Source organism: Marmota marmota, unplaced genomic scaffold (assembly GCF_001458135.2).
Source record: "Marmota marmota marmota unplaced genomic scaffold, marMar, whole genome shotgun sequence".
NCBI lineage: Eukaryota > Metazoa > Chordata > Mammalia > Rodentia > Sciuridae > Marmota > Marmota marmota.
The window spans coordinates 53,432,492-53,445,447 of NW_025999977.1; the positions used below are offsets into that span (position 1 = coordinate 53,432,492).

The 12,956-nt window shown below is 52.3% G+C and overlaps 2 long non-coding RNA genes across 2 annotated transcripts; both read left to right on the top strand.

Moving 5' to 3' along the window:
• Positions 1 to 60: 60 nt before the first annotated feature.
• Positions 61 to 1,144, top strand: LOC125617262. The gene is made up of 3 exons (XR_007348207.1): positions 61 to 194; positions 288 to 867; positions 1,084 to 1,144. It is a non-coding gene; the product is annotated as an uncharacterized LOC125617262 (long non-coding RNA).
• An 8,525-nt stretch (positions 1,145 to 9,669) lies between these two features.
• LOC125617263 lies at positions 9,670 to 12,687 on the top strand. The gene is made up of 3 exons (XR_007348208.1): positions 9,670 to 10,173; positions 10,883 to 11,046; positions 11,491 to 12,687. It is a non-coding gene; the product is annotated as an uncharacterized LOC125617263 (long non-coding RNA).
• Positions 12,688 to 12,956: the final 269 nt, after the last annotated feature.

Genomic DNA, 12,956 nt, shown 5'->3' on the forward strand with positions numbered 1-12,956 from the left:
GGGCAGGCGCGTGTGGGTGTGTTTGGTGTTGTTTTTTTTTCGGGGAGGGGAGGGGCCTCGGGGAAGGGGGCGGGGCCTTGAGGGGCTGTGGGGACTCCAGCTGGGCTCCTGGTCAGGATGTCCTCACCTCAGCGGGGGCCAAAGCGCCAGGACCACGTACCTATGGACTGAAACCTCTGACGCTGTGAGCTCCGGTAAAGCTTTTCCTCCTTTTGATTTTTTTTTTTCCAGCCACTTGGTCACAGGGACAGAAAGCTGATTGACACGCCATGTGATGATCCTGACAGGTGCCCCTCGCCCAGCTGAGGACGACAGATGAGAGCCCGGGAACGCACCTGAGTCTTGGGGCACTCGGCCCCTGCTCAGCCGGCCTCCGGGCGTCAGCCTCCAGGAGGAGGCAGGCGTTCCCAGCGTCTCCTTTCTGATCCTTCAACTCTGTTCACATCGTCTCACAGGGAAACGGGGCCAGCTGGGAGTCTATTCAGAGGGCTGGTCCCACGCGCTGAGACATAGGAAACAGCCCACGTGGGTGACAGCAGCTGGGTGGCGAGCCCGGGCAGGCCTCCCTGCTCCCAGCCTCCCACCCTCCCAGCCTCCCACTTCTAGAAATTTCACCTTGCTCCTTGCCCGCCCCCCATCAGGGAGGGCACCTCTGAGCCAATCCGCCAATCACAGCACAGAATCCACCGCCCAGAGAAGGCCACTCACCTGCTCCGCAGCGCCCAGCAGAGACAGGTCCCTGAGCTGCCAAAAGGCGGTGGTGGTTGTCTGTTGTCTCAGGGATTCCGTGAAGCAACGCAGGCAAACTGCGGCCATGTTACTGCCTCTATTACTGTCATCATCATCATCGTCATCATCATCATCAAGGTATTGTTTGTGGGAGACCAACCTTACACTGACTGAGTCACACTCACACTCCCCGGCTGGGTGCTGAGGCGCTCAGTCGCAGAAATGTGGCAGAGCTTTCCCCACCCTTCCTGGGTTCTAGGGTCGGTGTCTCGTGCATGGGTGTGTCTTGCTACAGCCCATGGGTGAAGCTACGCTCACCTGTTCCTTTGTAATATAACCCCTTGCCCTGTTTAGGATAGAATCTTCCAGGGAAGTGCCTTGTGTGTGTCCCCTTCTCTTACTGTGCCCTTGGGTGTGGCCTACCCAGGTGTCAGTCAACCTGCCGACAGTGGACATCATGAAGACAGACTCAGCCCCCTGAAACCTGACCCCTTGCCTCATTTGAAGAGCTTCTCCTCAATAAAAGGGGTCAGCGTGTGCTCTCGCTCTCTCTCTGCAGATCTTTAAGGTCTGAGGAGGGGTCACAGTGACCCCAAACAAAAAGGTATTTGTGTCTCTTGTGTGGTTATTTTTGCAGCCCAGTTAACCCAGTTCAACTGGAGTGACCCCTGAGCCTTTTAGTCGAGAGAAGAGAAACCCGGCAATTGTTTTGTTTTGTTTTCTGTTAGCATACTTTGCCAGGATGACAGGAACCGAGAATACCACTCCCTGGGCACTGAGAGCTCTGGCAGAGGTGCTGTGACAGGGAGCAGGTCCTATGCAGGGACTGGGCTTCTGGTGACAGCTGACCCTGTGGTGGTCCCCCTTCCTGGCTCTCCACGGGCACCATGGTGTCTGTCTGCCCACCTAGGGTCCCTTGCTGTGTGTACTGCCTGTCCTGAGCCTTCCTGGAGGGCAGCTGATGCTGCCTGGTGACAAGTGGCCACAATGCCTGTGAGGCAGGTGCCACAAGGCCCCTTGTCTGGCTGCCCCAGCTCCCAGGCTCTCCTGCTCCTGGGCCCCTTCCTAAGGGCTGCAAAGACCCAAGCCTGCCCCCACCTGTCCACGTCTCCCCCAGCAAGGAGCCGGGTCCCACGGACAGGCACATGCAGCAGCCAGGGGCCGAGCAAGCAGCAGCACGTGAAGGTCTTTCCTTCTTCCCTCCTCCTCCTCCCTCTTTCTCTCATTGCTCCTTCCCTCCTTCTCTGCTCCCCCCCTCCCTCCCTCCACCAAAGCCACAGGTAGATATAAACCACACAAATGGTTGCTGAATGAGTAAACATGGGACAGCCAAAAAGAGCCGGTGACAATCCTAAATGGCCCTGCGTGGAAGTTGCAGCAAGCGCGTGTGGAGGTGGCGAGGGGGCTTCCTGCCGATGGAGGGGCAAATCCTGGCCTTTGGTCATGAGCCCCATGGCCTGGAGCAAGCAGGCGACCCCTCTAAACCTACCTCCTTACAGAATGAAGTAGGCAGCACCCACCTGGGGATTCAGTGAGCTACTATGGGAAGAGGAACAGAATCTCACTCATGTGAAGTGCTCGATGGGTAGAGGTCACAGCCCTCCTCTCAGGAGACCTGGGGCATCGCTGATGCACATGGTGTCAGGGCCACAGCCTCCCAGAGAAGCCAGGAGGGAGGCCGTGGCTCCGACCACCGTAACTCCTCCCCGACTGTCAAGGCCCTCCCTGACAGCAGCGCTGCAGTGACAGTGACCAGCAGGTCCAGAGAGGTCATCTGCTCCTGCTAAGGCCTGAGAGGGTGGCGAAGCCTCACTGACCAGCCACAGGACAAGCTCTCCTGGCCCTCAGTAGGCCGAGGATGACAAGGTGAGCTGTGACTCAGTCTCATGGGGACTGAGCCGGACTCTGAAGGATGTCCTGGCCAAGCTGGTCGCACACGCCCACGCCATCCCAGAACTGGCAGGAGGAGGAACGATGTCTAAGCTCCCCCTGCCCTTTACCATGCAGGTGAAGGGAGAGAGCCACCTGTCCCTGGTCCCCATACCCTCTGTCACGGGGAGTAGTTGAGCCTGACGGAGAGAAGAGGCCCCCAGGAGGGAAGGCCTGGTCCTGGGGTTCTGCTGCTTCTCGCCTGCTTCACCCCAAAGATGCTGCTTCCACCTGCAGGGGCTGCTCGGGGCTTCCCAGGCCGAGCAGAGACACCAGGCACGGCCGCCTGCTGTGAGCACAGGTCCCCCACTGACTGCCCTGAGGACCGGGTGGGCCTGGAGCGATAATCCTGAGAGCGTTTGTTCAGGGAGAGCTCCCCAGGGTGTGTGATAGGAGGGGCGGGCACACGGGAGCACACACGGGGTGATGGGGCTGGGGTCACTCTGGCTGACTCTGAGCGGGTGGGCTGCAGATGCGAGGGACGCTGGGTAAGCCCTAAGCCTCTCAATCTCCACTTCTGATCATGTGACCACTTAAGCAAGATTGCTGAGCCGTGTGCCCAGTGCGGCCTGGCCCTCCTTCCTTCTCTCTGCAAGTCATTTTCCCTTCCTTGGTCTCCCTACCTCGTGCTGATCTTTAGAAACCACGGTTCTGCCCTGCTGTCCCCAGCTCAGACATCTTAGGGGCTCACAGTCCTTGTGATGACATTTGAAACTGTCTCTTCAGTGTTCCAGGCCCTTGTCTGTTTGGTTGAGGCCTTGTGCATGTTTCTGATCTTGGCTCACAGCCCTGCTGGCCCCTGGCATTCTGTGTCCCTGTCTTGCTTGCATACTTCCATAGCTCCTTGGTTATATTAGTCCATTTCACGTTGCTATAATGAAATACCTGAGACTGCATACTCATTAAAGAAAAGAGGTTTATTTTTGCTCATGGTTCTGGAGGTCCAAGGTCAAGGAGTTGCATCTGTCAGTGGCCTTCTTGCTGGCAGAATTCCAAGGCAGTGCAGGGCATCACTTGGCAAGAGACCGCGAGTGCACTCATGGGTCCCCTCTGATCTCTCCTCTTATAGAGCCACCAGGATTCAAGGATGACTCCACCCTTCTGACCTTATCTAATCCTGATCCCTCCCCAAGGCCTCCCTGAACACCGTCCTTGTATTAAGTTCCCACTCTCTGTGGGAGCCTGGAGCACCATCACCCAAACCCAAACCACAGCAGGTCTTTGCTCAGGGCACCTGCAGCACCCAGAACACCCCTCTGCATTCTCGCCCTGAACTCGGGCTGCAAAATCATGTGACCTTTGTCAAAGAATGTCACACCTCTGTGCCCCACAGTATACCCCTCTGTAAAATTACACCAAATGCCAGTCCCCACTTCAGGGGTCGTGGTGGGATGAGCTGATTTAGAGAGTGTTCGGTGTTCAGGACACCACTGCCCGCCTGCACGGGACACCCGGACTCATGCCCACCCACTCCTGGTCACACTCGCCTCCCCCTCCCCTGGACGCCACAGTCCTCAGCCTGTCTCCCCCCAGCACTGTCCTGCTGGCCCACCATGATCCTTGTGCAGGTTGACTCCCTTGCACCTGTGGGAAAACGGCAGGATTGAAGTGGGCAGGGGCAGGTCAGCCTCCTGCAGACCCCTGGGCTCAGAGAGGTCGTGTCCATATGAAGCAGAGGTCAGGGGGCCCTGGGGCTGAGCGGCAGCAGCATTTGGGAACACCAAGTGCAGCACTTGGCCCCGGGAGGACACAGTGGTGCCTCCTTTGTACCCACGTGTACCCACATGTACCCACAAGGAGATTGGAGGCTTTTCTTTTTACCTTTTTTTTAAGGCCTCTGGAATCAGTGTCAAGATCAAGGTCTCTGAGGACGCCGTGCTGAGTTTCTCAAGCCCACAAACGTATGTTCCAGGAGTTGTGAGGGGGGCCTGGAATCTGTCTAAGGACAGTGGTACTGTCCCCTAAAGTGGTAGCTGAGGGAGCTTCCAAGGTCCAGACTGCAGGAGACCGGGAGGCCAGGTGGTCCTTCAAAGGGCCCCTTTCCCTGGGGCAGCCAGAGGGGCAGCCAGGCCCATGGGAAGACGTCTAGGAGGCAGGTCTGGGCTCTACCTTTGGGATCCCCTGGAAGCAAATCCTGAGACAAGGATCAGTGACAGGATAAATCACCGGGGAAGCGAGCAGAGTGGGAGGCAGCTGTCATGGAGCTGACCAGGCAGGAGGGCTGCTGGGAGCTCCCAGGATGCACAGCAGAGCTCTCCCACCCAGCGGGCAGGGACCCGGTGTCCTTAAGCTTCTTTCCATCTGGGACAACATGAACGGCCATAGGTGTCCCCTGATTCTTTTTTCTTTTCCCATATCTCCCATGGCTGGATAATACACTTATTTTTACGTAGGCAAACTCAGAATTCCTGCGTGCCAGTTGTTGCTGGGCCCTGCAGAGGGAGAAGGCTGATGGTCTTTCTCCAGCAACTGCCAAGCCTTGGGTGATCGTGCTGAAAAGACCCCTCTGTAAAGCTTTGTCAGAGTAAATCTTAGGTTCTCTATATTTGCCTGGACCACGACATGGGCTGGGCCACAGTGTGTGTTTGATTCCTTTTCTGGAAGTGCTGGAAACCTCCAAAGTACAAAATTTATTGTTAGGCTTAGAAAGAAAGGGAATTGCTGGTTGGGCTCCAGTGCTGAGCTTCTTTCCGGGACCTTGGCACAGGTGCAAGAGCCAGCCAGGGGCCCTTGCTGGTGAAGTTCTCAATGAACCCAAGGCTGAGTTATGCTAATTGTTTAAGGTTTAACAGATGAATTAAAAGTCATCCCAAACATCCAGTGAGCCAAAGCAACGTTGACCAAAGGTTAAGTACCTAGATGGGGGTGATGGCTGCCGAAGCCAGGGACCCAAAGAAGAGGCTAACACAGTTGGAGAGGGCTGGAGGAAAGGAGGCAGAGATGACAAAAAGTTTAGTATCTGCATTCTTTTTGGGGAAAAGAAAAGAAGCTCAATGGCTGAAGTAAGGACTTTTGTGAAGATCCAGGGTGGAAATTGGGAGATTTGTGGAAATCTGGAATCAGGAGATATAACTCATTAAGAAAAAGACAACTGTTGAGAGCCACAGCCGAAGGGGCCCCAGCCAACTTCCAGCTGCCAGCCAACTTCCAGCTGCCAGCTGATGATTGGCTCACAGCGGCCCCAGCAAACTTCTAGCTGCCAGCTGATTGGCTCCTCTGCGGTGATGCTCATTGGGCTGTTTCCCCGCCCTTTCAGACCATGGAGCTGCTCATTGGGGGACTTTTTTTTGGCTCCGCCCATGCGACCCAACCAATTGGCCTCAAGAGCAGGAGGAGTGGGGATGGGGGGAGGGTTGACAGGCTTGTGGGTAGCCGGTGGTGGCAGTTGGGCTCTGAGGGTTTTCCTGAAGAGCTGTGTGGTGTGGTGTGTGTGTTCTAAAAATAAAGTTCGTTTCTGCTTGATAAATGGCTCCTGAATTGTGCCCAGCCAGACTGCGGCAGACAACCCAGGTTAAAAATGGGTGAAAGACCTGAATAGACATCTCTTCAAAGAAGATGCATGAATGCTCAGTGAGCACAAGAAAAAACGCTCAGCATCATTAGTCACTAGAGAAATGGAAACCAAAGCCACAGCGAGGTGCCACCGTGGTCACTATGGCTGCGACCAACATACCTTACAAGAACAGCCTAGAAGAGAAAAGGTTGTGTTCGCTCATGGTTTCAGAGGTTCAGTCCGCGGTGGGCCGACTCCATTGCTGGGGACCCAAGGTGAGGCAGAGCATCATGGCGAGAGGGGGGTGGGGGGGCGCTGCTCCACTTTTGGTCGCTGGAAGAAGAGAGAGTAAGGAAAGAGGAGGCTGCAGAGAAGATACGGCCTTCCAGGGTCCACCCCCAGGGCCTGCGTCCTCTAGCCACCCACAGTGACCTGCCTCCACGTACCACTCAGTAAGTCCACGCTAAGTGGGACGGCCTGGTTGGGTTTCAACTCTCCGAGTCCAGTCGCTCCTCCCTAAGCACTCCTGTATTAACCTAGGAGCTTTTGTTGTCCAAACCCTGACATCCAGGTTATGCCCGTGAGGCTGGCTATAATCAAAACAGCAGAAAATCAGAGTTGGCAGGACGTGGGAACTCAAAACTCTTGTACGTGGCCAGTGGGGACATAAAGTAGTGTAGCTGCTGTGGAAAAGCAGTTTGGCAATTCCTCAAAAAGTGAAAGGTAAAGTGGCCTAGCAATTCCACTGCTAGGTATTCCCAGGAGATATGAAAATGTACCCACATAAAACCTAGCACCCGCATATTTATAGCAGCATTGTTCATAATTGCCCAAAAATGTGGTATATATACACAATGGAATATGACTCAGCCACAAAGAAGAATGGAATTGTGGCATTTGCCAGAAAATGGATGGAACTGGAGACTCTCATGCTAAGTGAAATAAGCCAATCCCCCCAAACCAAAGGCTGAATGTTCTCTCTAGTGTGCGGATGCTGAGTCACAATAGGTGTGTAGGGGAGGGAGGCTCACCAGATTGCACAGGGGTGAATGGTGGGAAGGGAAGGCGGATGGGAGTTGGAAAGAAGTAGAATGAATCGGACCTAACTTCCTATGTTTAGGTATGAATACACAACCCGAGTAAATCCACATCATGTACAACCACAAGAAAGGGACGTTATAGTCCATGCATGCATGATATGTCAAAATACATTCTGTCATGTATAACTAAAAGGAACATATAAGAAATTTTTAAAAAGTAATACCCCAAAATAGAAATAATCCAATGTCCATGAATGGAGGAATGCATGGATAATCAAAATGTGGCTTCTCCTTGCCAGGGAATATTCATTATTCAGACATAAAAAGAAATGAATGTTAATACTTGCGACAACTTGGATTGTTGGATGAACCTCTAAAACATTATGCTGAGCAGCAGACACAAAAGGTCATAAATTATATGTTTTTATTTACATGGAATGCACAGAACAGGCAATCCAGAACAGAAAGTCGATTGGAGGTCCTCAGAGACTGGGGCTAGAGAGGAGCCAGGGGTGACTGCTCACTAGAGCAGAGCTTCCTCATGGGGTGATGAAGTGCTCTGGAGTCAGTGCTTGTGATTGTGTAACTTGTGATCCTGCTAAAACCCACTGTTACTGTTTGAATGTGAGGTGTCCCCCAAAAGCTCATGAATGAGACAATGCAAGAAGGTTCAGAGGGGAAATGACTGGGTTATGAGAGCTTTAACCCAATCAGTGCATTAATCCCCTGATGAGTTTAACTGGGTGGTGACTGAAGGTGGGTGGCGTGTGGCTGGAGGAGGGGGGCACTGGGGGCTTGGCTTGGGGGTATATATTTGTATCTGGTGAGTGGAGTCTCTCTCTCTCTCTCTCTCTCTCTCTCTCTCTCTCTCTGCTTCCTGATCATCATGTGAGCTGCTTCCCTCCACCACACTCTTCCACCATGATGTCCTGCCTCATCCCAAGCCCCAAGGAGTGGAGCCCCTGTCTATGGACTGAGACCTCTGAAACCATGAGCCCCCGAATAAACTTACCCTCCTCTAAAATTGTTTATGTCAGGTCTCTTTAGTCACAGCAGCAAAAAAGCTGACCAAAACACTACTGAAGGGCATACTTGAAAAGTAGTGAATTTTGTTATGTGAATTTTACTTCAATTGTAAATTTTTAAAAATAAAAACAGGGACTATAGTCCTGAAAATGTGGAGCACTGTTGAAAGACATGTTAAAAAATTATGATTTCAACTGAGGAGGGACCCTGTGGGCTGCGCAGGTCCCACCCCAGAGGCAGGAGCTGGGTCTCGCTCTGGGGTCTGCAGCAGATGCAGGGATCCCCATCCCCTCAGTGAGGTCACTGAGGCCACTTCTTCATGCCCAGCTCTGCCCCCTGGCTTGATTCTCCCTCGGCCTGCCTGTGGATCAAGGCCTTGTCCAGGAGAGGACATTTGGGCTGGTCTTTGAATAAAGAGGGGTGCGGGTTTAAAGAAAAAATTGTAGTAGTTATAGGTGGACAGAATGCCTTTATTTTATTTGTTTATTTTCGTGGGGTGCTGAGGATCCAACCCGGCACCTCCCAGGTGTGAGGCAGGCGCTCTACCACTGAGCTACAGCCCCAGCCCAAGAGCGGTGTTTTTTGCAGTTGGTAAAGAGCATTCCAGACAGTGAGAAGGGCAAGTGTCCTCAGGGCACAGCCAGCAGTGGGGGTCAGACAGACACACAGGGAGGGGAAGTGACATCAGAAGGTCCAGTGGGTCCAGAGGGCCTCAAACGGCTCCAGGGCTTCCCTCCAGACCCTGCCTCCTTCCTTCTGTGAGCAGGTGACGATGGGTGTGGCAGTGTTGCCCTTTATCCCCTAGAAAAGGAGCCTCCTCTGTCTTAGGCCCCAGCAGCTCTGCAGAGCTGGAACCCAGATGTCCCAGGTGCAGTGCGCCAGGGTTCCCTCAGAGCGACCTCCCTGACCTGGGCTCAGTAACCGTCCCGACCCACCCTGCACTTCCACACCCAAGCACTTCTCTTCCCCTTTCCCTCCCTCGGGGCAGCTGGGGCCAGGTGCTCACTGAGGGGCTCCTCAGGGAACTCTGGGGAGCAGTGGGAGGAAACCAAGCTGTCCCCTCCCGGTGAGCAGCAGGTGCAGAGAGGACAGTGGACTCCCTCCTGACGCCCAAGCTCCCCCTCACGGGACTAAGGCTTTCCCTCCAGGGGAGCCCCCGCTCCCACCTGACTCCATCCCCACCTCAGCCACCCACACTTGTCCTGGGTTCCTGCCCGTTAGAGCTTGACCACAGGCACCAGGGACAGGACCCCGAGAACCCAGTGGACTCTGAGGACCATCCCTCGGGCGCCCCCTGTGAAGCGTGTTCCCTATTTCATGCAGTTTTTCAAGAGTGCAGACTGTTCCCAGATGCCAACCCTGGCACCTTCTGAAGGAGGTCATCTTGTACCACAAATGTACACTCACCTGCACCCCCGCTTCGCAAGCCCGCGTCCCAGAGGCAGCCTTGGGGCCACAGAATCAGCAGCCAGAGCAGAGCATTCTTATTCTTGAAACAAAAATTTCTTGAAATAAAAATAAAAATTTTGTCTTATTGCAAAGGAATAAATATTTATTGCAGAGAAAAATAGAAAATATTTAGTATCAAACAGTACAAGATAAAAATTGTATCATTGAGTTTACTGTTGTCAACTCATGTGTATATGTGTGGGTATTTAAAAAATAAGTCAGGGCCTATAAGGAATGTATTACTAATTCATAACCTGTTTTTTTTTTCAACTTAAAACACACAGTAAACCTCTTTGTATGACATTGAATATTCTCTTACTGTATTATCTTAATAATCATGTAGTATTCAAAATAGTATCAAATCAATCCTCAAAGTATGTCTTTATGCATTTTTGCTTCTGTGAGTAATAGTGCTACAAATGTCCTTGTTACTGAATCTCTGCAATATTCGAGATCATTTCCTTGGCATGAATCCCTGAAGATGGAATTACTGAGGCAAAGCAAAAAGTAAGATTTTTTTCATTATAAAAAACGAAATTATGTCATTTGCAGGAAAATGGATGGCACTTAAGAACTTTGTGTTAAGGGGAATAAGCCAAACTCAGAAGGTTAAGGGTCAGACATTTTCTCTCCTATGTGGAAGCTAGAGAAGGAAAGGAAGAGAAAGATGGGAGGGGAGCTCATGAAAATGGAAAGGGGATCAGTAAAACAGAGGCGGGGACCAGGAGGAGGGAGGAGGAGGGGAAGGGGAAACACTAGAGAATGACAATGGCCAAATTATAGTGTTCTATTGTGGGCTTGGGCAAATATGTAAACACTATAACAAATATGTGCCACTCTAACACACCAATAAAAAAATATGGAAAAAATCAAAATATAAGATTAAAAAATAGTAAGAAAGAGAGCAGGCTGGTCTTCTTATAATGGGACTAAACTCATTGTGGGGGCTCCTCTCTGGAGTATTACCAAATTCCTGCAGAAAAATTGTATCAACTTATGAGCCCAAAAATAGTCTTAATCTGTATCCTTGCCGAGCAATTATTGTTCTTTTTAATCGCTGCCTACAGTAAGGCAAAATGATATTTCAGCCCCCATTTATTTGATTGATATGCAGTTGGGCATTTATTTGCCTATTAATTGATTACATTTCTTCTTTGTGATGTCTTTCCTTGTGCTTTCCAGGAGTATTTAACCCTTTTCTGTTTCTTTCTGATAGCTTTCGAGCCTCTTGCTAGCCCCATGTGTGATCAATGTGCCCCATGGCTGCCGGGTGCCTTTGGTGGCACTCCTGGTGCAGGACAGCCCCTGGTGACGAAGCCCGTCATTGTACCCTTGGCTTCTCTCTTCAGCATTGGGCTTTCCAAGTCTCTCTCACCTCAAGTACGTGGGTATTAAACAATGCTTTTCTCTAGAACTTCTGGACTTTTTACACTTAATGTTAATCCACCTGGAATGTATCTAGTTCTGAGAAATGAATTCCATCACTTATTTCAAATGAAAGTCACATATGTCGGGTTACATGTCTGTTCCCCCTGCTTACTGGGCATCTTCTGCTCTGATTGCTCACGGGTTTTCCTTTATTAAAAACTGTTCAACTCAGCTGATTCTCCTTCCTCAGCAATCTCCTTGATCCTTGCTGCAGACCTGTTGTGAGCCACAGAATGTTCTAGAAGCCCAGAGGAAATGGCAAGTCCACCTCCACACGGAGGGCTGGAAAGGGTGCAGTCTGTTGCCACTGACCATAGGTTAGCGGCTGGGCTTTGGGTAAATTTTCATGTCCCATCCTCCAGCAACTCTGAGAAGTGTTATTTTCTTCCATTTTAGGAAGAGGAAAAGTTAGGCTGAGCAAGATTCCATAATTCACGAAAGCGTCGCTCCAGGTCAACGGCAGAACTGAAATCCCATCCAATCCCGCTCACTCGAGAGCCCACAGAACCCACGACTTCACAGCCCAACAGCACCCTCAGCGTGGAGGTGGACCAGGCCAACTCTCTGCCTTCTGGACAGACACTTGAAAGTTGCCATTGTCCATTGCAGCTGCTATGACAGAAGAACACAGGCTGGGTGGCTTAAATGACATTCATGTCTCTCTTTTGGAGGCCGGAAGTCCAACATCCAGGTGCTGGCAGATGGAGTGTCTGGGGAGGCCCAGCTTTCCCAGGTCTGGACAGCATCTTCTAGTGCCTCACATAGTGGAGAGACAGAGAGGGAGAGAGAGTGGGCTGGTCCCTTCTTAGAATGGCACTAATCTCATCGTGGGGGTTCCTCTCTGGTGACCTCATCCAAAACCAGTCAGTGCCCAAAGGCTCCCTCTCTGAGTGCCATCCTGCTGGGCATTAGTGCTTCAGCATAGGAACTGGGGTGGACGCGCGGGCCTCACCAGGGAGCCCTAGGCAGAAGGTCGCCTCCTGCCAGGAGGCCATCTGGCCCCAGAAGCTGACCTGGGCTGAGGGTTCTGCAGGCCTCAGACAGGACCCTCTTCAGAGGGAAATGTCACATTAAGGACACAGCTTCTTTCTCAGGCCTGACTTTGCCTTGCATGAAAGGAAGCTGTCTATAAATTCTGTGTGGTGGCAAGGTGACGAGAGAAGTGGGATGGCAGCAGGATGTGAGAAAGGACCGGGGAGGCCATCTGCTCGGTGATTCTGAGCTCAGTCGTTCCCTGGAGTCAGGAAGATTCTATCCACTTTGCAATCCTCCTGGCAACTCGACCCCAGGACATATTCCTATGGTGAAATGCCAGGAGTGTCCCCAGGGCTCAGCGATGAGCCTTTGCTACCTCTGACTGCGCAGTAATGAAGGCTCAGGGGCAGATGTGGTCTTGGCACAGCCCCAGCGTGGAGAGAGAGACACCCACTGCGTCACCCTGGGTTGGTGTGGAGAGCCTGGGGGCTCTCATCAGGTGAGTGCAGGGTCCTAACATCCCTGACATTTCCCTCAAGACCCCCTCTCTGACACAGCCTTGCGTTTTCATGTTCTTAAACCCACCGCCATGAGGATGGTGGAGAATCCCGAGTGCAGAAACGGTCTTATGGCCTTGTGGCTTTGGTCTTGGTGGAAACCAGTACCTTTTCTTCCAGGCATTCGGGCAGTGAGCAGACACCTATTAAACGTCTGCTATGTGCCAAGTTATAGCAGCTGTGGTTCCATACACTGCAGCTGTGGCTCCCGCCCCAGGAGCTCCCAGGGCTGCCGCTGGTGTGCAGCTATGCTGTCAAGGGCCGCGTGCAGGTAAGCAAGGGGCTCGCAGGTGAGGGAGGAGGCTGGGGTGCCTTGCCAGCCAGGGACAT